The sequence below is a fragment of the Ursus maritimus genome, unplaced genomic scaffold, assembly GCF_017311325.1.
Source record: "Ursus maritimus isolate PB19 unplaced genomic scaffold, ASM1731132v1 scaffold_23, whole genome shotgun sequence".
Classification (NCBI taxonomy): domain Eukaryota; kingdom Metazoa; phylum Chordata; class Mammalia; order Carnivora; family Ursidae; genus Ursus; species Ursus maritimus.
In genome coordinates this window covers 10,978,928-11,003,601 of record NW_024424786.1, presented here as the reverse complement: position 1 = coordinate 11,003,601, position 24,674 = coordinate 10,978,928, and the positions used below count along the sequence as shown (strand labels likewise).

Genomic DNA, 24,674 nt, shown 5'->3' with positions numbered 1-24,674 from the left:
GATAGAGGCTGATTAGAAGGGACATCTGATCAGAGAAGGAGTCTCTGAGGAGGGGATATTTTCACCAAACCTACAGGAGGGATCAGTTGTGGGAAGATGGTGATGATAAGTGCAGGTTTGGGCTGGAAGTTTCCAAAACTGACGCCAGAACTCGTAGGAAAGCCAGGAGGCAGGGCTGAACTTGGCGTATTTGACAAATAAAAAGAAAGCCAGTGTAGCCGAAGCGTGAGGAGTGAACTGCGTGAACTCTGGAAGCGCTTTGCCCAACTGCTGATTGTTTTCCAGGAAAACAAACCAACAAACAAAAGCAAGGAAAACATTTTAGTTACAAAATAAAATCTCATACAAGTGCTAAATTAAAACTTCAGAGGAATTAGGCAATGGAAAGTTCATAGTATCACTTTCCCATAGGCAATTGGATATTAAAACAATAAATACTAAACCATAAAATATATATATATATGTGGAAGCCTAACCCAATTCTGATGTTTCCCTGGATGACCATTATGACAGACCCTAAAACATTACACCACATGCATTTCTCACCTTCATTTCTATTAATATAACCTTAAATTTGTTGGAGATCGCAAGGTCCCAGCTTGCTATTTCAGTCCCTCTTGCCACAGGGACACAGACAATAACTGTAAGTCCTCAGCAAAATTCTAATGGGAGGTTGTGGGAAATCTGCTGATTTCCTGATAAAAGAGCAAGGAGCAGAAATGATTGCCTCCGCTCCCATACCCCTCCCCCTTGACGTATCCGTCTGTATAGCAGCTATTAGAAACATGGGTGAATGATTGCAATCATTAGGCTACAAGCCAGGTCCTCGGATAACACCGTGACGCAACGGAACCTACAGGAGCTGCAGTGCATCTCCCCAAGCCTGGCTAGGTGAGAAAGCAATTTATGGCTTCCATTTAGCAAGCTTTCTGTCACTCGCACATGTTCCTAATTGCTAGAACTATTTGATGATCGCTTCTTTAATCAAATAACAAAAAATCACTTTTACTTTTTTGGGTGGGGGATTACACACTGGGCTTGTGCTCAGTATAGTTACTGCGACTTCAATGAACATGAACAGGAGGAAACAACATGCATTGAGCTCTTACCAGGAGCCAGGTGAAGCTCTAAAAGCCAGATGTATGTGTCCCTTCAGCGTCGCTAGGAAGCTGGTGCTATTAACGTTCACATTTTATAGATCAGGAACGTGAAGTTCAGAAACGTAAAGTAACCAGTCCGTGGCCACCCACCTCGCAAGGGGCAGTCAGGATCTGAACCCAGGTTCCGGGCCCCCTGGCTCCAATCATTCCATAAGACTGTCTCCTAGACTTAAAGAGCCATTTCATTACACAAGGTTGAAGGGACCAAGCTAATGAGGTTTTATGTACAAATTCTGATTCCTTCAGTGTTGAGGGAAAAAACGATAAATACAGAGCGACTCTCTAAGGCAACATATACGCTTACTGCACAAGTTAAGGGTTAGTATTTATATACATGTTTTTATCACTGTCTTTATAATGATTAATCGTTTCGCAGGGGAAAAATGAAATAAAATAGCAGTCTTGATCAAGTGCCAAATATTAGCCTTGCTGGAATTAAAAACAGCTAAATAATATATATATATATATATATATATATATATATATATATATATATTCTTTTAGAAAGCTGATTTAAAGAAAACACTGACAGATTGTTAAGAGACCAAATTAGAGGATAGCCTGCTAATAAAGGTCATTGAACAGTGTGTGCTTCTGTTTGTTTTGGAAACTGGAATTGCAGAAAACGTTTGTACACAGTCACTGCAGCTGTCCAATGTTTTTCTTGAGTTAGAGGCTCCCTGTTGTTATGGCATAATGACAGAGCTCTGTGTCCCCAAGAACCTCGAAACAATCTGCATTTCAAAGGAACTCGAGTGCCCAGCATATGTCAGTTCAAGCCCATACACTATTCAAAGAAGGAATTTGACGGTAAAAAATCTTTACACAAATCAGATAATTAAGTTACAATAAAGTTAAGAGAATTATCTCCTGTTTCACACGTTTTTCTGTTGCATGGATGTGAAAAGGCTGGCATCTCTTTAACCACTAATACTCATTTATGAAAGTTCTCCTGAGTGTGTGAATGCAATTAATAATAACATTATTGTTTCTTCCTATTGTTTTTACATCATTGCTACTAACGCCAGTACATGTTTTCACAATTTTGTTGATAGCAACACAAAATACTGTTTTTATGGAGAATATGAAATATCTAAACCCCTATACTGATAACTTGGGCAGATTTCATACAATCTCAGCATTCAAACCAATTCATCGAGTATGTTACATATACGCCCTCCTCCATTGTCACTCTCAGAGAGTCTGCCCTCACCCCTGCATGAAAGAGCAGCCAGCTCCCATCTTCTCATCTCTTCCCCCCTTTATCTTCAGAGAACCTAAAATTGTTGGATCTATATTTGTTTCCATACTTACTATCTAACATCCTTCTAGAATAAGTCTTTGTCTATTCTCTGCTACATACTTAGGATGCTGAACAGGGCTGGGCTTATGGTAGGTGCTCATTACATGTTGGCTGAAATAACTAATGAACGCACATCGCTGATTTCTTCTCTGAACTAATTATTCAACAATGATACTAAATAGTCATAACGTCTTACTCATCTGACATTTGTGTGAAATGTGGACATCATAAGGTCTAACAAGCATTCCTTCCAGAAGACGTCCTGTTCCTTCTCACGTGTGATAGCATAGCTTCCTTTGGACAACACTACAAATATATTTACTTGTCGGATTAAATGCTTTTTCATAATTATTTTGATAATACAAGTCCTTGACTCTTGGCTGAAAGAAACAAACATTATGCTTATTATATTTTGTTCCAATATAATGTAACTTAGCAAGGACTATACCATTATGATACAAGATTTCGTTTTAAAAGTTCACCATAAGGACTGGAGTAATATTTACCGGCATAGTAGTTAAACCTAAGTGGAACATAACTATCTTCATACTTTCTTATCTTAACCATAATCCAACAAATTACTTTAATTAAGCATACTACTAAGGAAAAAGAGGAAAAGTGGTTAATAAAATAACTTTCTAATGGAACCTATCCTTAACTCTGAAAATGGGTTTATGATGAAAATTACAAGACTGTCTCTCCATAGGATGAGATATAAACCCCCTTTGGTACTAAACATTTAAGAGAATATGTAATAAACTATGAGGATAAAACAGAACTTAATGGAAGAGACGTTTCACAGTCACACCTGAGCTCCTCTGCGTCTCTACTGAACCCCAGAAGAACGAGCCCTGGATTATAACCCAGAGGGAGAGGTACTTCTAGCGAAGTCTGATCATCTGTCTCATCTACTTTGTCACTGCCCCTCGGCTTGTTTCAAGTTTCACGATTTATAACAGCTATTCTTTCCACTTAATAGTTGGGTGTCGTGACCATTTCCAAAATTTTTTTTAAATGAGTGGCGTTTTCACATTTTGCTGCTTGCTTTTGAAATTTATTTACTTGGTTTGCTTTTGATTATTTCAGAGATGACAATGAAGTCGGAAATCCCTTCGCTCTGATGTATTTAACCAGAGGATCATGGGTCTCATCTACTTTAAATTAATACTTTGAAAGAAAACTTGATTTGTCTACATTGAAAATTCCATGGTTTCTTTGCGATTAGTTTTGTACCCATATCTACATCTCTATTTAATATAAATTGGAAGTTGTCTGTATATTATGGCATTTAAATAACACACACATGAAAATGAATCCTTTTGAGCATTTTAAAACTCATCTTTTGTTGTCTTTGTGGTTGTTGTTAATTTAGTTTTTATGTGTTACGTAACGAAATAACAAGATAAGCGCAAGGGTTTCAGTTTATTATAGATAAGACCCCAGCACAAATAACATATTACAAATATTCTTCTTATTCACAGAAATAAAATATTCAACTAGATGTAATGATCACTTTATATTGTATTTCAAAATTGTTTCTTCAGGAATCAAAAATACATCATCATGTTCAAAACCAGTATGATGGGTAACATAGTTCAAGCATATTTGTCTAAGTTCCTCTAAATATTGCTCCCCTAAACATTGCTCATATGATTAGATTCACATGTAAAAAAGCCTCCAGCTATGGAATTTAAAAGGGGAAAATGTCATCATTTTATTTAATGATTTATAGAAATAACAACACGAGCAAACATCCCCAACATCTTTAATGTGATGACCAGGGCAGGTGCTAGTCAAGACATGTTAAGCCTCCCGTGTGTCATGTGTTATGGTCTACACCTGGTGTTACAAGCACAGGTGCCTACAGAGGCCAGGCAGGAATGAAAATGGTACGTTTGATGAGATGCAAACATTAAATTACACAACTGCATGAGTCTGTCTTTCTTTCTCTATTTGTTTATAGAGTTCTGGAGACAGAAAAAAAAAATCTCCACTGTAGAAAAGCAAGAGTGCAAGTATCGTGAAAAATAGCAACTTCTACTTGGACCTAGTGGCAGGGAGATTATAGTGTAGCAGAGGACATGAATGACCAGATTCTAGACACATTATAGAAATAGTTCTAGTTTTTTTGTTTGTATTTTTAGTGAGCACGAGAGTGAGAGAGAGTCGGGGGGGGGGCGGGGAGCACAGGGAGAGGGAGAGAATCCCAAGCAGGCTCCACACCCAGCCCTATGCGGGGCTCAATCCCATAACCCCAACGTCATGACCCCAGAGGCAACCAAGAGTCAGGCACCCAACAGACTGAGCCACCTAGGCACCCTGAAGCAGTTCTAGTTCTAACAAGGTTATCTGCCAAATCAAATGCTGGGTATAAGAACAGCAGTCAAGTATAACTCCAAGTATATGTGTGAGTGCATGTGTATATGCACACACACATGTAAATGTATGTATATGTGTGTATTCATGTGTGTGTGTGTGTGTATATATATTTTATAGTAGGTGATCATTAAATGCTTTTATATATATATAAAGGTGTGTGTGTATATGTGTGTATACATATGTGTGTGCGTGTATATATATATATATATTGGGGGCATGACAGTTTGTGGGTGTAAGCGCTAGAAATCATTTTGAGCACGAGTTTGATGTAACTATTTGACACCCAGGTAAAGCTATCAAACAGGCTTTTTAGGGAAGAGCATTTCAGGGAAGTGGTTCCAAATATGTTGATTTGACAGCACTCAGCAGAGGTGTGGCATTTAAAGCCATAAATGAGATCCTCTATAGCCACATGGACCAATATGGTAGACTTAGCCACATGGGGCTTCCAAACATGAGAACTGTGAGTTGTCTGAGTCGAGACGTACTGTAGGCATAAAATACACTAGATTTTGAAGACCTCTTGTGAAATATAACCTAAACTATCTCACTAATGATTTTATACTGATTGTATTTTTTAATCATGTTTTAATATGTTGTCTTAAATAAAATACATTATTAAAATTAAAATTGCCTACTCTTTTCACTTTGTATACAATTTTACAATTATAATGTGGTTCACATTTGTGGCTGGTTTGACGTTTTTCCTGAACAGTCCTAGCTTAGAGTGTGAAGGTAGAGAGAAAAAAGAAAAACTGCAATGACTGTCCCATGAAACTCCTTTATTTAGAGGTATGGCATTAATTTCTGAAACTCCCGTGAATATGGAATTTCAAGAAGAAGAGGATCAAATGTATGAAATAATGCTGAGAAGTCAAAATCAGATTTAGAACAGAGAAGGGGCCGCTGGTGTTCATTGCTGACTTTGACAAGAGTTAGTTCAGAAAAGTTGTGGGGATGAAATCTAACTTGGAGTGAATTCCAGAGAAGTGGGAAGAAAAGGAATGGAGTGTGAACAGATCTTAAAATGAATCAGAGAAATCCTGCTATAGCATAATTAATAATCCTGGGATTAAGACAGGTGTTAATTTTGTCTGCATATTCACAAGAAAAATTGATAAATAAAAGAAGCGATAATCCCATAGTGATGCCATTAGAAAGAGAACAAGAAATTGAGTCTTAATGGACTGGCTGACTTCATTTTGCTATTTACCTATCTCCATTTGAAGAAATACCGAAGAGAGACAAACTTTTTTTTTTTTTCTTCAGAGAGGGAGAAAGGGAGGGGGGAGAGGCAGAGTGAGAGATTGTTTTTCTTTTTTTAAAAAATATTTTATTTACTTATTTGAGAGAGAGAAAGAGAGAGCACATGTGGGAGGGGCAGGGAGGGAGGGAGGGAGAAAAACTCTGAAGCAGACTCTGCACTGAGCGCTGAGCCCCACGCAAGGCTCCATCCCACGACCATGAGACTGTGACCTGAGCCGAAACCAAGAGTCAGACACTTAATGGCCTGAGATACCCAGGTGCCCTGAAGAGAAACAAAATTTCAGCAGTTATAGTAAGTTTCTGGATATTTGCATTTAGGGAAAAGCACATGAGTTTAGGAGTCCAAAAAAATCTCTTGTTTGAATTGCAGCTCTAATTGTCTGTCATTGGGCATAATGTCGGGCAGGAATTGAACAACTGAACAAGGGGACAAAGGCAGGCCTAAGACAGGAGATCAGGGTTCGTCCATAGTAACTGGAAAAAAGACAGACTAGGCATGGAAGCAAATTGGTTGCTAAATCTTAAGGTAGGAAGATACACTGTTCTCTTATCAGTATATCATGGCTGCTTAATATTGCATTTTATGCCTGATGTATTTTTTTAACTAATTTACTAGTTTTAAAACTAATTAAATTACAGTTTTTAAATTTAATACACTGTTATATTAGTTTCGAGTGTACAAGATAGTGATTCAACAGTTCCTTATATTACTCAGTGCTCCTCAAGGTAAGTGTACTCTTAATCTCCTTCATCTATTTCACCCATCCCCCCACCCACCTCCTATCTGGTAACCATCTGTTTGACTCTTGTTAAGAGTCTGGTTTTGGGTTCGTCTCTTTTCTCCCCCTTTGTTCATTTGTTTTGTTTCCTAAATTCCACAAAAAAATGAAAATCATATGGCATTTGTCTTTCTCTGACTGACATAGTTTGCTTAGACTTACACTCTCTGGATCCATCCATGTTTTGCAAATGGCAAGATTTCATTCCCTTGTGTATTGAGACCATCTCTCCTATATCCATTCAAGCATCGATGGACACTTGGGCTGCTTCCGTGGTCTGGCTATTATAAATAATGCTGCAGTAAACATAGGGGTGCATCTATCCGTTCGAATTAGTGTTGTTGTATTCTTTTGGGTAAATACCCAGTAGTGCAGTTGCTGGATCGTCAGGTAGTTCTTTTTTTCACTTTTTGAGGACCCTCCACATTGTCTTCCATAGTGGCTGCACTAGTTTGCTTTCCAACCAACAGTTCAAGAGGGTTCCTTTTTCTCCACATCCTTGTCAATACTTGTTGTTTCTCATGCTGCTGATTTTAGCCATTCTGACAGGTGTGAGGTGACATCTCATTGTGGTGTTGATTTGCATTTCCCTGATGATGAGTGATGTCGAGCTACTTTTCATGTGTCTTTTGGCCATCTGGATGACTTCTTTGGAGAAATGTCTGTTCATGTCTTCTGCCCGTTTTTAAATTGGATTATTTGTTTTGGGGGGTGTTGATTTGTATCGGTTCTTTATATATTTTGGATACCAGCCTTTTTCTGGATAATTCATTTGCAAATATCTTCTCCATTCAGTAGGTTGTCTTTTAGTCTTGTTAGTTGTTTCCTTCACTGTGCAGAGCTTTTCATCTTGATGTAGTCCCAATGGTTTATTTTTGCTTTTGTTGCCCTTGCCTCAGGAGACATAGCTAGAAGAATGTTACTACAACCAATGTCAGAAAAATTACTGCCTGTGCTCTCTTCTAGGATTGGTATGATTTCAGATTGCATATTTAGGTTCTTAATCCATTTTGAGTTTATTTTTGTGTATGGTGTAAGAAGGTGGACCAGTTTCATTGTTTTGTATGTTGCTGTTACTTTTTACTGTTATAAGAATGCTGTGTTGAATAACCTTTTGGCTCAAGTTGTTTCTGCATCTTTAATAACTGTATTAGGATAAGCTATAAGAAATTATAGGGAGAGGAAATATATGTATTTATGTGACTTTTAATAACAGTGTTAAAAATTTCAAGAAAAAAATTAAACAAGATTTCATTCTCGCTAACAATGCATAGAAGTGAGTCCTCCAAGAATTCTTAAAAACAGTGGTTATTAAAAAAAAAAAAGTGGTTATCATGATTAAAGAGTTATTTCTGTAAAAAATCAACTACTGTAAAAATATTTTGGATGTTTTCTAAATTGAAAATTTGATTGCGACTCCTGAAGCTTCTTCCAAGAAAAATAAAGATGCTTCCAAAAATTTGTATTCGAGATCAGAAGGTGCTGTGATTTCAGGCTTAAAACCCACCTTTACCCATTTTTACATATGGAGGTACTAGGATGAAAATAGGCTGAAAAACATTTTAAAAGTCACTTCTACACAATCTCATTGTATTTGAAGTATGTGAAATTGAACACAAATACAAAGAAAGTCATAAAAACATGGTTTGTAATTCGTTTGAATATCCTTTACTTCGTTGTAAGACCAATGGCAATAAACCTGAAAAATGTTTGGTCTCTCTGTTTCAATTTTGCAATGGTATAATTAAGTCATTGATCTGTGTTGTACCAACTGAGGCTTTTGTCAGAAAGTAAAGCAAAGATCGGTCTTTGTAAATATACGTAGGTAGTTAGAATTGTAATTATGCGTGATTTCAGTTACCGCAAGCACTGGAAGAAGCTGAAAAGGGCTCTGAGAAACAGCCATCTGTGCACGTACTGATACAGTGCTTCATGGTTTTCTAAATAATAGAGGCGCAGAGACTATTGTGGGTGCTGACGTGGGGAGTGAAGTGGAGTGGGAGTGAGGAATTGCGAAGCAGTGTTGAACATTCAGGGCCTAGTGATTATAATCTCTTTCAATGGGGCACTTAAGAGGGTATTATAAAAAGTAATAGCATAACAATTGCTGAAGTAGAAGTTAAAATATTGCACTTTTCAAGGCATATCATGAGAAAATGTGTGCCAAGTAAGGTGATGCATTGCTGAGTTGGTAAGCAGTGAATGGAATTTCAAGAGGAATATTTGCATATTTTGAAGGACTAAGGACAGACGGATTCAGTGTTTAGAATGTAGTACCCAGCGCCTGTCAGGTGGAGTTGGCTGCATTTAAAGATTATTTTGCTTGTGACATGTTAGAGTCATTTTCATGTGTTATCTTAGAAATCTCTGAAAGGAGGATAGGAAGAATACTTTTTGAGTGTCTTCTTATTAGGCATTTTTCTGATTTACCTTTGTATCTGATGTCCCCTGTAATCTGTTAATTCTTCCTCTAGTTGGAATTAATGCCCATCTAGCAAACATGGAAACTAAAGTTCTGAAAGATTAAATAATTTTCCCTTGTACATAACTGATGGGAGATGCTGGTATTTGGACAAAGTAGCACAACTGAACAAAACTTTGCCAAAATCTAAAGCTCATCTTCCTTTTTTAAGCCATGAAGATGTTACATGGGAACTTGCAATGATTTAAGATTCTATTCTACCTTCACACTGAAATAGGTACTAAGTTTCTATTTGGTTTCCACTCTGAAAGAGGTGACCTTCAACTTAAAACGTAATATTCCTAAAATGTGCTCAAACTTTGCAGGACATTGACTTCTGGTTGGTGACGTGCCCTGCCATCAAAATGAAGTCTAACCTAAGCATTTTTGTTGACTGTTTTCTTCTTTAGTCGTGTCTCCCTAACATCATGGCTCCAGACAAGCTCAATTACTCTAGTCACCTAAATACACCATGATCTCAACAACCTGTTCCCTCCCCTAGGCCTGAAACACTCTCCTCTCTCCAACCTCAAACAACCTCTACTCACTTTGATTTCTTAGTAATTCTCTGCTGAAAGCCTTCTCTGACATTTGTAAGTTGAGAGCACTGCCCTTTTTTTTTCTGTTCCTAACATATTTCAGGTTCAGTCTTTTGCACCATTTAATATCCTATATTTTAATCATCTGCTTTCTTCTCTATCTTTCTCACTAGACTTCCAACACTTTGAAGGATGGGGACATCTCTTAGTCATTAATATAATCTACTTTGTTGAGGCCTTAATATATAGTTGATGCATTAATATATAAATTTAGTTTAAGTATGGTAATATATAGTAGCTATAGTAGATATACAATTAAAATGATTAGATCAAGCCTATTTACTTGCCAAAAGAAAAAAAAAACTGTCTGAAAAATGAATTCAGAAGTGAACTGTCTATATTAAAGGCTCGACCATGTTAAGCTCTGGGTCATCCAGACTTGCTACCTTACAATCATAAGTAATGAATAACCAATTTGAAAGAATCATAAAAAAGAAAAAGATGAAACAAAAATAACTTTAATATTCATAATTCTGACATGAAATGATTATTATTAACATAATGACATAGTGATTACAGTTTTCTGTCCATACATGTATTTGGAAAGTTATGTTCAGAACTTCAATTTTGTTTTCTGATTTTAATTTTTTTGAGCTCTCTGAGGTATTTTATTTTTTTGTACTTTAAGTTTTCATTTAAATTCCAATTAGTTAACATACAGTGTTATATCAGTTTCAGGTGTACGATGTAGTGATTCAACACTTCCATATATCATTACACAGTGCTCATCATCACAAGTGTACTCCTTAATCCCCATCACTGATTTCATTCTTTTTTATGGCTGAGTAATATTCATGTATATATATATATACACACACACACACACACACCTCACAACTTCTTTATCCATTCATCAGTTGACGGACACTTGGGTTGCGTCCATATCTTGGCTATTGTAAACAATGCTGTAATAAGTGTAGGGTGTATGTATCCCTTTGAATTAGTGTTTCTGTATTCCTTGGGTAAATACCCAGTAGTGCTATTGCTGGATCATAAGGTAGCTCTATTTTCAACTTTTTGAGAAACCTCCATACTATTTTCCACAGTGGCTACACCCATGTGCATTCCCAAACTGTGCACTGGTGTGCCTTTATCTCCACTTCCTCACCAATACTTGCTGTTTCTTATGTTGTTGATTTTAGCCATTCTGACAGGTTTTAAATGTTACAACATTTGCCCAAATTAAAGGCTATTTAGAAAGAGCTTTAAGTTAATTGAAATGGACAGGGGTGGGCAGAATCTGCAGAGCACATACTTTCAAAGAGCTGATCTGGATTGTAGGGGAGAAAAAATAATTTTCCCTCTACTCCTCTGAGTTCCTATATACATAGGAGACACTTAGAAAAAAATGAATAACTTTGCAGGTAGCTTACAATTCTGACTTAAACATCATCTTAATAGGGAAAAGGGAGTGGGATGTAGGCTTCCTCGGGGATAGTATATGATTTTTAGAAAAGGTGAATAGACCCTTAGAAGAATAGACGGAAGGTATACGGTTTGTGACAAAGTCTGTCTGGGTGTGGTGCTGATACTTCCAGTTTCTTTCCCTGTGATAAGAGTCAGTCTTCTCAGGACGCCTGGGTGGCTCAGTCAGTTAAGCGTCTGCCTTCCACTCAGGTCGTGATCCCAGGGTCCTGAGATCAAGTCCCACATTGTGCTCCTTGCTCAGCGGGAAGCCTGCTTCTCCCTCTGCCTGCTGCTCCCCCTGCTTGTGCTCATGCGCTCTCTCTCTGACAAATAAATAAATGAAATCTTAAGGAAAAAAAAGAAAAAGAGTCGGTCTTCTCCAGTTGAGAAGCTCCAGTGGAAGGAATCTATAACAATTGAGTTCCTTTTGTAGGACCTTTATTTAGGCAGCTAAGGGAAGTCCAGAGTCCTCTCCGAATTTGCATTTTTTCAAAAGCCCACGGCTCAAAATAACCAATAAAGCAAAGAGGCCAATTTGAGAAGCCTATTCTGCTATAGTTCAGGATTACTGAGACTGATCATTTGACTCCTCTTTTGCAGCTCAAATTTGTATGGGTTCAATGCTTTATACAAGGAAGAGGTTCATCAATGGAGATGAGGAGCTGCAGGAGTAGAAAATTTCCTATAAGCTGTTTCTACCTAAACACTGAGACTGCCTGCTTTACACCATCTTTATCAGCAATGAGTCAACTTTCTTCTTCAACAACAAAAACGAAAACATTATGAAAAGAATTAAGAATCATAAAGCAAAGATTTCAGAGGCAATAATACATATATTGTTATTTCCAAAGGGGGGAAAATCTTTAGTGTTGTCAGCAAAGATAGACCAATGAGTGGCTGAAAATCCCATCGAATGCAATCTCCGTGTTTAGGTTCAAGCATCGTAGATATCCGTACTTTCTGGAGATGAATTACGTTTCCAGCATTATGTAATAAGTAGTGTAAAACAAAGAAATGACCTAAGAAGCTGTTTCTCATCTGGAATTTGGGGTCCCCTGAAACCAATTTACATTTGAATGAAAAGAAAGGAAATGTACTCAGAAGAAGGATTCGTTATAAAAAGAATCTCTTACCCTCAGTTTGGAAGACAGACTCTTTTTAAATATTACTCCAAAATAAGTGATAAAGCATTTATTTTAATTCAAAAACCAAACAGCATCCTATTGAAAAATCCAGGAATTAGCAGAGTGGAGTGCAAAGAGCACTTGAGCTGACATTATACCAGCTTTCAGGCCTTGCTTCCTTCCACTCTTCACTTCCGTAAGGCTTCACACAAGTCATTAACCTCATGGAACCCCTGTGTCTGTCTATATCTGAGGTTTATGTGAAGAAAAAAAATAATGAGACCATGTACGGTAACATGTCTTGAAAACTGGAAAGTTCTATATGAACATGAGGGCAATGACTAATGTTGTCCAAGAGGAGTCCTGTTTATACACAAGATGCATGGAATATCAAATCTCCAAATTACATAGGTGCTACTTGGATATATAAAATTTAGCATGTTGATTAAGTACCTACAAAGTGAAGGTACAATATTAGGCATTTTGTAGGCTGGGTGGGGGGAGGGTGGTGGGATGCACAGAGCATGTCATTTCAAGGAGCTGATTTGCATTTCTAACATTTCTGATTTCCCCTCTCCTCTGCAGTCCAGAGTCCCAAGAACAATGAACTCTCCTGGCACAGATTTGCTGCTCATCCAAACTTTAGTCAGGTTCCTGAAACTTTTTCTAGACCCATTTGTGCACTTCCTTGTAGAATCCAGTTTTAGCAAAAAGCCTGCTAATTCAGTTTGCCCAGAACCTCCCATCCTGGATATCTGATCACCCTCAATATCTGATAAGGTTGCTCATCCTCCACCAACCCCCAGGTGATGCCTGATTACCCTGGCCTGTCTTCGGCAAGAATCCCATCAGATTGGTTCAGCCAAAGTCCTTTTAACCCTAATGCTTCCTCTTACTAATTTTCCATCCAGTGACCCCACTCTGCTTCTTGGCTATAAATTCCAACTTGCCCATGTTATATTTGGATTAAGCTCAGTTCTGTACTGAGGTTTCTTTTTTCCTAATGCCATGGTCCTGAATAACATCTGTTTTAACCTCTTTAATGTCCAGTTCCAGTTTTTCACCATGCAATCTGAAGATCCATTTGGGGACAATAAACATACTCATTGGGTGATAAATAGACTGAAGTCAAAAATATGCAATACAACCTATGAGCAGCCTGGAATTTATGGACATTTGAAAATGTGCAAAGTCGTTGGAAATGCTGCTAAATAAATTGAGGGGACAGAATTGACTTCTCAGCAACCAACTCAATCCATCTAACTGCTTCCAGAAGTTTTTGAACCATAAATACTTCTATGAAAAATATGGTGGCGGGAGAAAAAAAGAAATGATCAGTATAAAGGGAAACTGCAGGGCGTCTATTGGAGGCAGGGTTTGCCCCACCCACATGAGAGGTGGGCATCAGAAGGCAAAGCATCAGAACAGAAGTACTATGAAGAAAAACATAATAGAACAGCAGTGGTTAAAATATCTGGAAGGTACTGTATTGTATGCTAAAGGATCTGAATGGAAAATAAATCTTCCCCCAAAGGAGCCCTTAGTGCAGGTTAGATTTGCATTATTAAAGGAAAACACTGCAATTCTCTTGCCTCTTTAATCACTGGTTTCAACCTGTCTAACTTGATTGGGATCTTTCAGTTGTAGCAAATTAACCCAAGTCAATCAAGCTTTAGGGGGAATAAAAAAAAAAAAAAGGAATATTTTGGCTTTCATTATTGAAAAGACCATGTATGGACTTCAAGCATGAAATTTTTCAGGCATATATGGATGCAGGAGGTCAAGAGATACCCTCTGGATTCAAGCAGGGTTTCTTTGTCTTTTTCTTTCTTCTTTGTCCGCCTCTGTAACAGGAAGGCTGTCACTCCATGGAAAGGTTAAATACCTGCTTAGTGTTCCTGAATCACATCTCAGAATTAGGAACCCCAGTAGGAAGAAACTATCCTTTTATTCCTCAATAATTCCTGCAAAATTTCTGAGACTCAAACTGACGTGTTGTGCAAAAGAGAAAGAAACTATGGAAAAGAACACCAGAGAAGCTAATTCCTCCCCATTCCTACCGGGCTGTCTCATGTTTCCGATTCCAATTTACGATGTGTGGGTTCTTTCCTGGCACCAACAAAAATTCTCCAGCACCAGCTGGAAATCCTGAGAATTTCACTCAATTCTCACACTACCTATCTGGAGATGGCATCAGATTTCACAGGTTAAAGATTCAATCCGGCAAGACTGCCCCCGCCCAGCCCCACATTTCAGAAGCCAACTGTGTGTCCAGGTTGTCACCTGCGCTTCTGAACGACCAGCTATAGATTGGAGGGTCCAATGCCCCCTCCTTGGGTTTGATTAATTTGCTACAGTGTCTCACAGAATGCAGAGAAACAATTTACTTACCTGATTACAGGTAATTCGTATAAGTATATAACTCAGAAACAGCCAGATGAAGGAGATGCATGGGGTAAGGTATGGGGAAAGGGCACAGAGCTTCCGTGACATTTCCTAGTGCACTACCATCCTCAAATCTCTATGTGTTCACCAACCTGGAAGCTTTCTAAACTCCATCTTTCTTTGGTTTTTATGGAGGCTTCATTACATGGCATGGGTGATTGAATCATTGACCATTGTTGATCCGTTCAACCTCTAACCCATCTTCTCTCCCCAGAGGTCAGAAGGGTGGGACTGAAGCTTCCAACCTTCCAAACACAGTGTGGGTTCCCATGACAACCAGCCCTCATCCTTAGGCAGATCCAAAAGTCACTCAGATGTGGTTGAAAGGGGCTTTTTTTTTTTTTTTCAGGACTTTTATTTTTTTTTTTTTAATTTTTTTTTCCTTTTTTTTTTTTTTTATTATATTATGTTAGTCACCATACAGTACATCCCCGGTTTCCGATATAAAGTTCGATGATTCATTATTGCGTATAACACCCAGTGCACCATGCAATACGTGCCCTCCTTACTACCCATCACCGGTCTATCCCATTCCCCCGCCCCCCTCCCCTCTGAGGCCCTCAGTTTGTTTCTCATAGTCCATAGTCTCTCATGTTTACCCCAAAGATACAGACGTAGTGAAGAGAAGGGCCATATACACCCCAATGTTCATAGCAGCATTGTCCACAATAGCTAAATCGTGGAAGGAGCCGAGATGCCCTTCAACAGATGACTGAATTAAGAAGTTGTGGTCCATATATACAATGGAATATTACTCAGCTATCGAAAAGAACGATTTCTCAACATTTGCTGCAACATGGACGGCACTGGAGGAGATAATGCTAAGTGAAATAAGTCAAGCAGAGAAAGACAAATATCATATGATTTCTCTGATCTATGGAACATAAGAAATAGGATGATCAGTAGGGAAAGAAAGGGACAAAGAAAGGGGGGGTAATCAGAAGGGGGAATGAAACATGAGAGACTATGGACTATGAGAAACAAACTGAGGGCCTCAGAGGGGAGGGGGGCGGGGGAATGGGATAGACCGGTGATGGGTAGTAAGGAGGGCACGTATTGCATGGTGCACTGGGTGTTATACGCAATAATGAATCATCGAACTTTATATCGGAAACCGGGGATGTACTGTATGGTGACTAACATAATATAATAAAAAAACATTAAAAAAAATTACATAATATAGCAGAAAACCAATTTTAAAAAAAGTAGTGACCTAATTTTCTTCCAATATTGCTTGAACATGCTTTTTATTTAAATTTCACACATTATTTTTTCTTTAAAGCAGGTAACAAAGCAGCAAATACCTCAATCCTGTGTTTTTAAAGGAAAACCTCAACAGACTGCCAAGACAGAATTAAATCAGAGATGTAGTCTAAATAAAGATATTAATGTGTTTTCAATGAATTTTACTACCATTAATTTTTATGGCTTGATTTGAGCTAACTGAAATATAATTAGATTAAAAGTAAGAGATGGCTTCAAGCTTTGAGTCTTACTAAGAACAAATTATTACCAAATTCTTTCATTTTTTATTCCACATAAAAAATAAGTATCCACTTCTGAGAACTATTTCATAAATAGCTGTTTGGTATATATTATTTTTAGCAAGGTTAACACTTATTATAATTCTAAACCAAAGATTTCAAAATCCTAATCCTTGAAATGCACTGAGAAAATTTTGAGGACCTACATATTTGAGCACTGCATTCTCATAGAAACAGTACTATTGTCCTTGTATAACATCAAGAGGAGCACAGTCTTGACAATATAATATGTTTTCATTACACTTTTAATTACACTTAGTTGTTAATTAAGGATACCTTATACTGAACAGCAGCCATCTGACAAGATTAAGGGGAAATAATTGGTGTCAGTAAATAAGCACTTCGTCAATATGAGCATAGTTATAAGTAGTTTATGACATATTGATAAATAATCATAACGTAACAAATAATTCTGGTAATAAAAATACATTGGGTGGAAGTTGACATATATCTGTACATTGGAAGGAAAAAGCTTTGCCTATATGCCCAGGTATGAATGGTACCAAGTATTTCTTGCGATAACTTTGTTGGATCGATCAAATTGCGCTGATGAGGCAATGAGTGACCAAAAGTGGTTTTGGTCATTGTACTGACAGAATCTCCATGGTTTAAGCTCACCTTGAAAGTTATTTTGGCCAACACGATGGATATGATATTTTTCAGGCTACTAATTTTCAATTAAATGTCATTTTGGCTTCAAAAATTAGTTGATTTGAGTTTTTTATTAAGGTTCAGCAAATGGTAAGGCATAAAAACTTTCTTGATCCCAGTCAAGGAAAGAAAGAGAGTAAACAGATGCTAGAGAAGTTTTAATGTACTTCCATAAAAATGGCACGGTTAAGTCTGTTAGGTCGTCGTAGAAATTTTGCCCGTCCTCATAATAAGAATTAATGGATCTTTATTTCATGAATCTCTAACTTTTTTTTTTTTAAGATTTTATTTATTTGACAGAGAGGGAGACAGCGAGAGAGGGAACACAAGCAGGGAGAGTGGGAGAGGAAGAAGTAGGCTCCCAGCGGGCAGGGAGCCCAATGTCGATCCAGGGCTCTGGGATCATGACCTGAGCTGAAGGCAGACGCTTAACGACTGAGCACCCAGGTGCCCCATAAATCACTCTTTAAAGCCTAAACCATTACTCTGTACTTTCTGTCCCTTTACAGTGACTAGAAAATGGTGATGACTAGAGGAAGTTTGGATGTCATTGGATGAAAAAGATGGCAGAACTTCTCACTTGGCCCTGAACCAATCACCGCCAGATGGTTACATAGGGAGAAATAAACTTTCATATTGTTTAACTGGTTTTTTTTTTGCAGGCTTTGGCGGTAGCTTGACAATTTATACTATCTAATTCAGATAATTTACACTATACCTAGAAGTGAGATACTGACATAACGACAACCACAAAAACTAAAATGTGCACCCTTAGTTTTAGTATCAGAGACTAGGTGGTAAAGAAACATACAAAAGCTAGTGACATCTAAGTACTGAGCTAAAATCACGAAGCGTTGAGGTAAAACTATTTAGCAAAACTACCCTCTAAAATAACTTGAAAGACATTTATGTGGTCATAGCCTTTAGAGACTAATGCTCTAAAGAAATCATTAAACCTAGGTAAACTATAGGGGAGATGGAAGGAAATCAAACTTACGCAAGGGAGAATCACTCTACCTATATCCTTATGACTAAGAGTCCTAAAAAACTCATTGGCTGGCTTTCTGCTTATGACCATCTTTATTCCATATTATTATTATTATTATTATTATTATTATTTAAATTTAAAAAATTAAACATTACTTAAATTTCATCAAAATTTACTATTTATCACAATAACACATTGAAACATTCAGAGCGAGTAATATTCCTATTTTCACAAATGTGGTTACAATTGGTCAAGGTCTAGGTCCTACTAATGTCATATTCAAGATGAGACTTTGTGCTTTGTGACTCTTAGTTCATTGCTCTTCCAATAATTATATGTTATAACAAAAGGATTTAATTTTTTTATTGGTCATCTCATGGTTTACAGCATAGGCCTTTAATTAATCACGGTCTACATCTGGACATTGTGTGTAACATGTTAATATCCACCAGAAAGCATACAAGTAGAAAAAAAACCCATTGAACAGCTAAGTAGACAAATTATCTCAGCCAATTGATGTCAGTTATCTTCTGTCTTCAGCCACCATATTTCTGCTTTGATGGGCACACATAAACTAAGACAGTTGTAGGAATGGAGGCCACACATAAGCCCAATATCAGGAACTCTACTTTCCAAGACTAATCTAATCATCATTATTGCCTAATGTCTGACATGCCAGCCACAGAGAGCAATGTGAAGCCTTCATATTCATCCTTTCTTGAGTAAACCAACTGGAAAGCTGATTTCACTAGGGCCTTTCCCTGAAAGGAACAGAATAAAAAACACATATTCTGGGTACAGGTTTGTTTTTCCATCCCCTGGACTTTAACCACCACTTTCTGAGGGCTTACTGGGTACTTGATGCACTGGAATGGGGTCCCACATAACATCACAGAAGACTAAGGGACCTTCTTTCAACAAAGAAGTTGTGGCTGTGGGTTTATGACTGGGAGATCCACTAGTCATAATCACACTCGTCTCCTTCTGGAAGCTTCCAGCCTGACAGATTACTAGGACAGCGTGCTGAAAGCACAGCTGAGTCATCCCCTCCAGGGAGATATTGCATTTAGAAACCAAGCCTGGAAGCTGGAGTGATCTCATTATCATTCCTGATGACCTAAGGGGGATTTTATGCTTTCTGTCTCTACAACCGTGGACCCTGTAGCATCAGAAATCCTGATCTTTAGAAGGAAATTATTTTCACCTGGGACACATAAAAGTATCATATGGAAGTATAATTATAAAATTTAGCTGCTTCCTGGGCATATAGGGCTCCTTTTGTTTCCAGGACTTTTACACAAGAAGAGGAATCACTCCCCGGGCAGGGGTAATGGACCCTCATAATTATGAGAATGTAGGGCTGCTGCTTCCTAATGGAACACAAGAAGAACTGCATGTTAAACTCAGTTGTCCCATTTGGATGCTTCTCATTACATCTTGGCCAATTGTAACTGTAAATTTATAACAACAACAGCCGTATTCTGAGAAGAGCAGAGGGATCAGGGTTCAGGCTCCCTTGGAAGCAGGGTCTAGGTAACTTCATCATGCAAGAAACCAAGGCCACAGAGATGGGAGCTGAGAGTGCTGGGAAACTGGAAATAGATAGTGAAGGAGGGAGATAGGAAACGTCATTTTTAGCCCTGACAACAGCTGTAATTTGTCCAATTCATGTCTGTTTTGTCTGGTTCTCCTCAGAAAGAAAGGCCTGTTTGCATCCTCGAGGAGCAGCTCTCCAAATGAATGTGGAAAAGTGAATCAAAATGGCCACCAGAGGTCGGTTGTAGTAGACACGGAGATTCACCACCCAAATCTTTCAAAACCGTGTTTGCTGCCCAGCTGCAGTTTGTGAAGTCGGCAGACAGCCTCCAACTTCCAGGTCTTCTAGGTCTGCCTCACCTGCAGACAGCTGCCTTGTTTGGGGGAAGCTACATCCAGTGACTGAGGGAGTCGGGATAGACAAGCCCAGCCATTTCAGCCTCTTGGGAACACACTGAGAGGCCATTCTCACATGCTGAGTCACAGTATAGACAGCCCTGAGTTGGAATTAAATTTTTTCCTTTATCCAATCTTGTTTTGTCCACCTTTCCTTTATACAGGCTGATCGCTAATAAGCTCTCTGTTCCTCAAACTGCATCTCACTGTATGCATCTGGAGAATCCAACGTGCAAGACATGACTAACACTATCTCTCCCCCCACCCTATCATCAACTACTCCGTAAATGTAAATATCATTTTACATTTAAAACTTTCATTTTGAAGTTAGATTAATGTATTTTATTTTCCTGTATAACCAGAAGAAAAGCATCTCTATTTATAATTTTGTAAATGGTCTTTATAATCTGGCTATGAAAGTAAATCATTAATCTCAATATCTGAACTAATTTATCCTGTGTTCTATTTCTATGTACTTTTGCTCTTCCTACATTTATTCAACTCATTAAATTGACGATAGTTTGAATTTCATTTTTTTTTAAGGTCAAAGACAAAACATAGATCCTGTGGATCCTGTTGACTATTTTGAGGAGAAGGCACAGATCTCAACTTATTAATGTCATTCTATAATTTCATATTATTATTAACTATGGGTAAAGTCCAACATGGACCAAGACTCAGATTAGATTTGCTTTATTCAATTAAAGTTAGATTAAATGAATGAATGATTGTGTTATCATTAATTTTATCATAACCAACAGATTTTTAGAAAGGAAGTTCTTTTTCTTCTACGTTTCTAGAAATTAGGATAAGTGAATTCAGGTTAATTATTAGGTGGTAGGTTGGGGCCAGTATGCATTATGGTTTGTAGAAATAAGCTTACCCTTAGGCATGGCTAATGAGAAAGGAAAATTAAACTCATTTTTTAAAAATGCTTTTATTGAATAATGTTAATCCCAATAAAGAGTATATGTAATTAAATCATTTAAAATGTTTCAAATCTGGAGGTGTAATTTGTTACTATTTTCACTAGGTCTGCATTGATAATGACCTTCCTCCATTCTCCACCATTCAAGTTAAGTTCAGTAAAACTGTAGGCTACCTTAGCCTACAAAACATTCCATGTTTTGATATGTCTACAAGTAGTGAAATAGGGAGCCTATGATTCATGAGGTATCTGGTTCAAGCAATTTGTCTATAAGTTGCCAGCCAGATTCTTTGTATACCTTCTGCTCTCCTACTGTCTAGTCTTTTTGGCAAGTGGCTTTTACTTTTTCAGTAAAGATAGGCTAGATGTTTCTGATCATGACTTAATTGACCTCTCTCAGCGTGATCCCTTGCCTAATTGAGAAAATAAAATCTTTTGCTCTTATTTCCTACTTGCTTTCTCTGTAAATAACCATAGACTCACAGTAATTACAATAAATTCCAGGTTACTTCTGCTGAAGCAGTGTTTAACTGATCCTTCACAGCTGTCACACCACCATGCCATTTACGTTATATATGTATTCTTATTTGAGGGTATTTGACTTCCTCGTGTTAATTCTCGTCCATATTAAAGTACTCAAATGGTTAGCACTATTGATTAGGCAATTATTACTCAAGATAGGATAAATCTATTCTAAGGTAGAAATGTATTATGTGTCCTACAACATACTTACAAGCACACATATTTAAATAGAGCATAATGAGATTTCCGGGTTGAGTTCTAAAGCGGTGTCTATACACACACCCATAATATCAAGGAAGCCTGGCAGGTGTATATAAGCTACATATGTCGTGATATTGGGGAAGCTATGTACAGGCTATATTCTATTAAATTGAGAGCATAATGTCAACATCTTTATGATAGTCCACCTACCCATCTTTTTGTCTTCTGTAAGTACACTTGGAAGAGATATTTTAGTTCTTTATCCTTTTTTTTTACCTGAAAAACTCAGGTTTTTATTCCAAAATGATCTTTTTAAGGAACAATGTAATTGGCTTCAGATTATCTATATTCTCAGCTTTTCGTTTATCCGTGTATGTTTATTTTAACTAAAGTCTTACTAGTTAAGGGCTTCTGGTGGCTCAGTTGGTGAAGCATCTGCCTTCGGCTCAGATCATGATCTGAGTCCTAGGATCAAATCCTGCATCAAACTCCCTGCTCAGTGGGGAGTCTGCTTCTCTCTCTCCCTCTGCCCCTCTTCCCACTCCCCCCCAGCTCGTTCTCTCTCTCTCACAAATAAATACATAAAACTTTTTTAAAAATTAAAAACTTACCAGTTGTTCTTTATTATTAGAAAGGCTACAAAAGATCTGTGAACTGTTATTTTAGTCTCCCCAAGTTAGAATCATAATATTTAAGGAGCCATTTACTAATTGGAAACACGGAACTAAATTTCAAAGACCTTTTCCCCCGTAATTCAAATTCCAAAGAGTAAAAATAGCAAGGTTGAAGTAAGCAGGTTCTTTAATGTCACAAATGTCACTTTCCAAGTTAGTCTCTTTTTTCAACACAAATGGATAAGAGCTTTTTTTTTTTTAAATTTTTTAACTGCTGATTCCTTGAGTGCTTTGAAATGGAACCTGCCTATTCTGATATATCCATTTTCTTTTGCTTTATCCTATCAGTTCTCTGGTGCATAAGAAAGTTTATTTCGCCATCAGAACCTATCATTCTGCTCCCTTCGCTTTTCAAGGACGTGCAGCTTCATGTGAGACTAACAGTATTCACAATAAAGACAACCGTTACTGCCATTTATTGGGTATCTACTTTATGGGGGTACTGCTAGCCATTTTGGATATATTATTTCTAATCTTCACAGCAATCACACATGGTAAATATCATGGTCTCTGTTTTATAGAAAAGCCCACAGAGGCTCCAGAATTTGCATAACTAGCCTCGATGACACAGTTAATAATATAGACTGGATGTGAACCCAGTCTATCTCTCCCCAGGGCCCATTAAATTTCCATTCAGCGGCAGCCTCATTTTCTTAGGTGATGTCATTTCCATTCTTCACCTTTACCACCCACTAATTTCTCATCTTATTAAGCTACATATATCCTATTTCTACCTATCTGGACCCATGTATCTACATACCTATATTCATCTATTGGCAATCTTAGATTTATTCAGTAAAAAATGCTCAGTAAAATATCTTCCTTGGATGGGATAGAAAGCTGTCTTCAGAGTCAAGTTCTGTAATCAGCATTTACAAATCCATGTACCAAGATAACATGTTTCATGGACTATTGGCCCACTTTTAGATTCCTGTCTTTAATCTAAATGGTAGATTACTCTGGATCCTTGACTACTCACTTAGATGAAGCAGAGTGCCTTAACTTTGATCCTCATGTCTCCCTGCTTCAACGTTTTCTTCTTGATGGAAAGGAGATTGGAATAATGACAAAAGTTTTGACTTTTATATTTAGACAGACCTGAATTTAGAGGTCCATCCATGTTGTTGCAGATGGTGAAATTTCACTCTATTTTTAGGGCTGGGTAATATTCCATTGTGTATATATATCATTCATCCATCAATGGACACTCAGGTTATTACTATATCTTGGCTATTATAAATAATGTTGCAATAATCGTGGGAATCCATATATCTTTTCAAGGTAGTATTTTCATTTTCTTTGCATAAATAACCAGAAGTAGAATTGCTGGATCATATGGTAGCTTTATTTTTAATTTTTGAGAAACCTCCATACTGATTTCCATAGTGGCTACACCAACAGCCACCAACAGTGAATGGAGTTCCCCTTTCTCCACATCTTTGCCAACACTTGCTATTTCTTGTCTTTTGATAAAGCCACTCTAACCGGTTCATTAGAATTTATTCCAATGATGCAAGAGTTATTCAATATTTGCAAATAAATCAGTGTGATACATCACATTGACAAAAGAAAGGCTAAAAACCATTATGACCACCTCAAATGGTTGCCGCAAAAGCATTTGACAAAGTACAACATCCATTCATGGTAAAAAAAAAAAAAATTCTCGCCAAGAAAGTAGCAGAAAGAGAAATTAAGAACAAAATCCCTCCTCTGCAGCAGGCCTCCCCTGCCTGGGCTGGGCTGGTGTCCCGTGTCACCCCTCAGCACCGTCCCCAGATCTACTGGGAAGAACAAGGCCAGCTCCTCCAGGACAGCATCGCTCCTGGGGCTGGAGCTGTGGCAGGGAGCACATGACTGTGGCAAGCTGGTTGGGAAGCCCCCTAAGTGGTGTGGGATGGCTCTGGTGTCAGCGGGTGGTGGGGCACCCATGGAAGGGGCCACGTCTAATGGGGTTTACATGCTGTGAAGCCAGTGGTGTCCAGCACCCCTCTGGCTGACTTCCTGATGCAGCTGGAAGATCACATGCCCACAATCCCAGATGCAGGGACTGGTTACAGCCTGAACCACACTGGCTTTGAGGCCTCCAACCCATGCGTAATTCGGCTCATCTCCCTAGCTGCCCAGAAATTTGTCTCAGATATTGCCAACAATTCCATACAGCACTGAAATGAAGGTTATTCACAGCTTCTGGCAGCTCCCAAGCAAGAGCAAGGACCATAAGTACACTCTAACCATGGAGGACTTGACCCCTGCCCTCAGCGAGTATGGCATCAATATGAGGAAGCTGCACTCCTTCACCTGAGCCTCCCAA

The 24,674-nt window shown here is 38.0% G+C and overlaps 1 pseudogene; it reads left to right on the top strand.

Annotated features, from left to right (window-relative positions):
* The first annotated feature begins 793 nt into the window (after window positions 1–793).
* LOC103659439 lies at window positions 794–24,674 on the top strand (annotated as a pseudogene).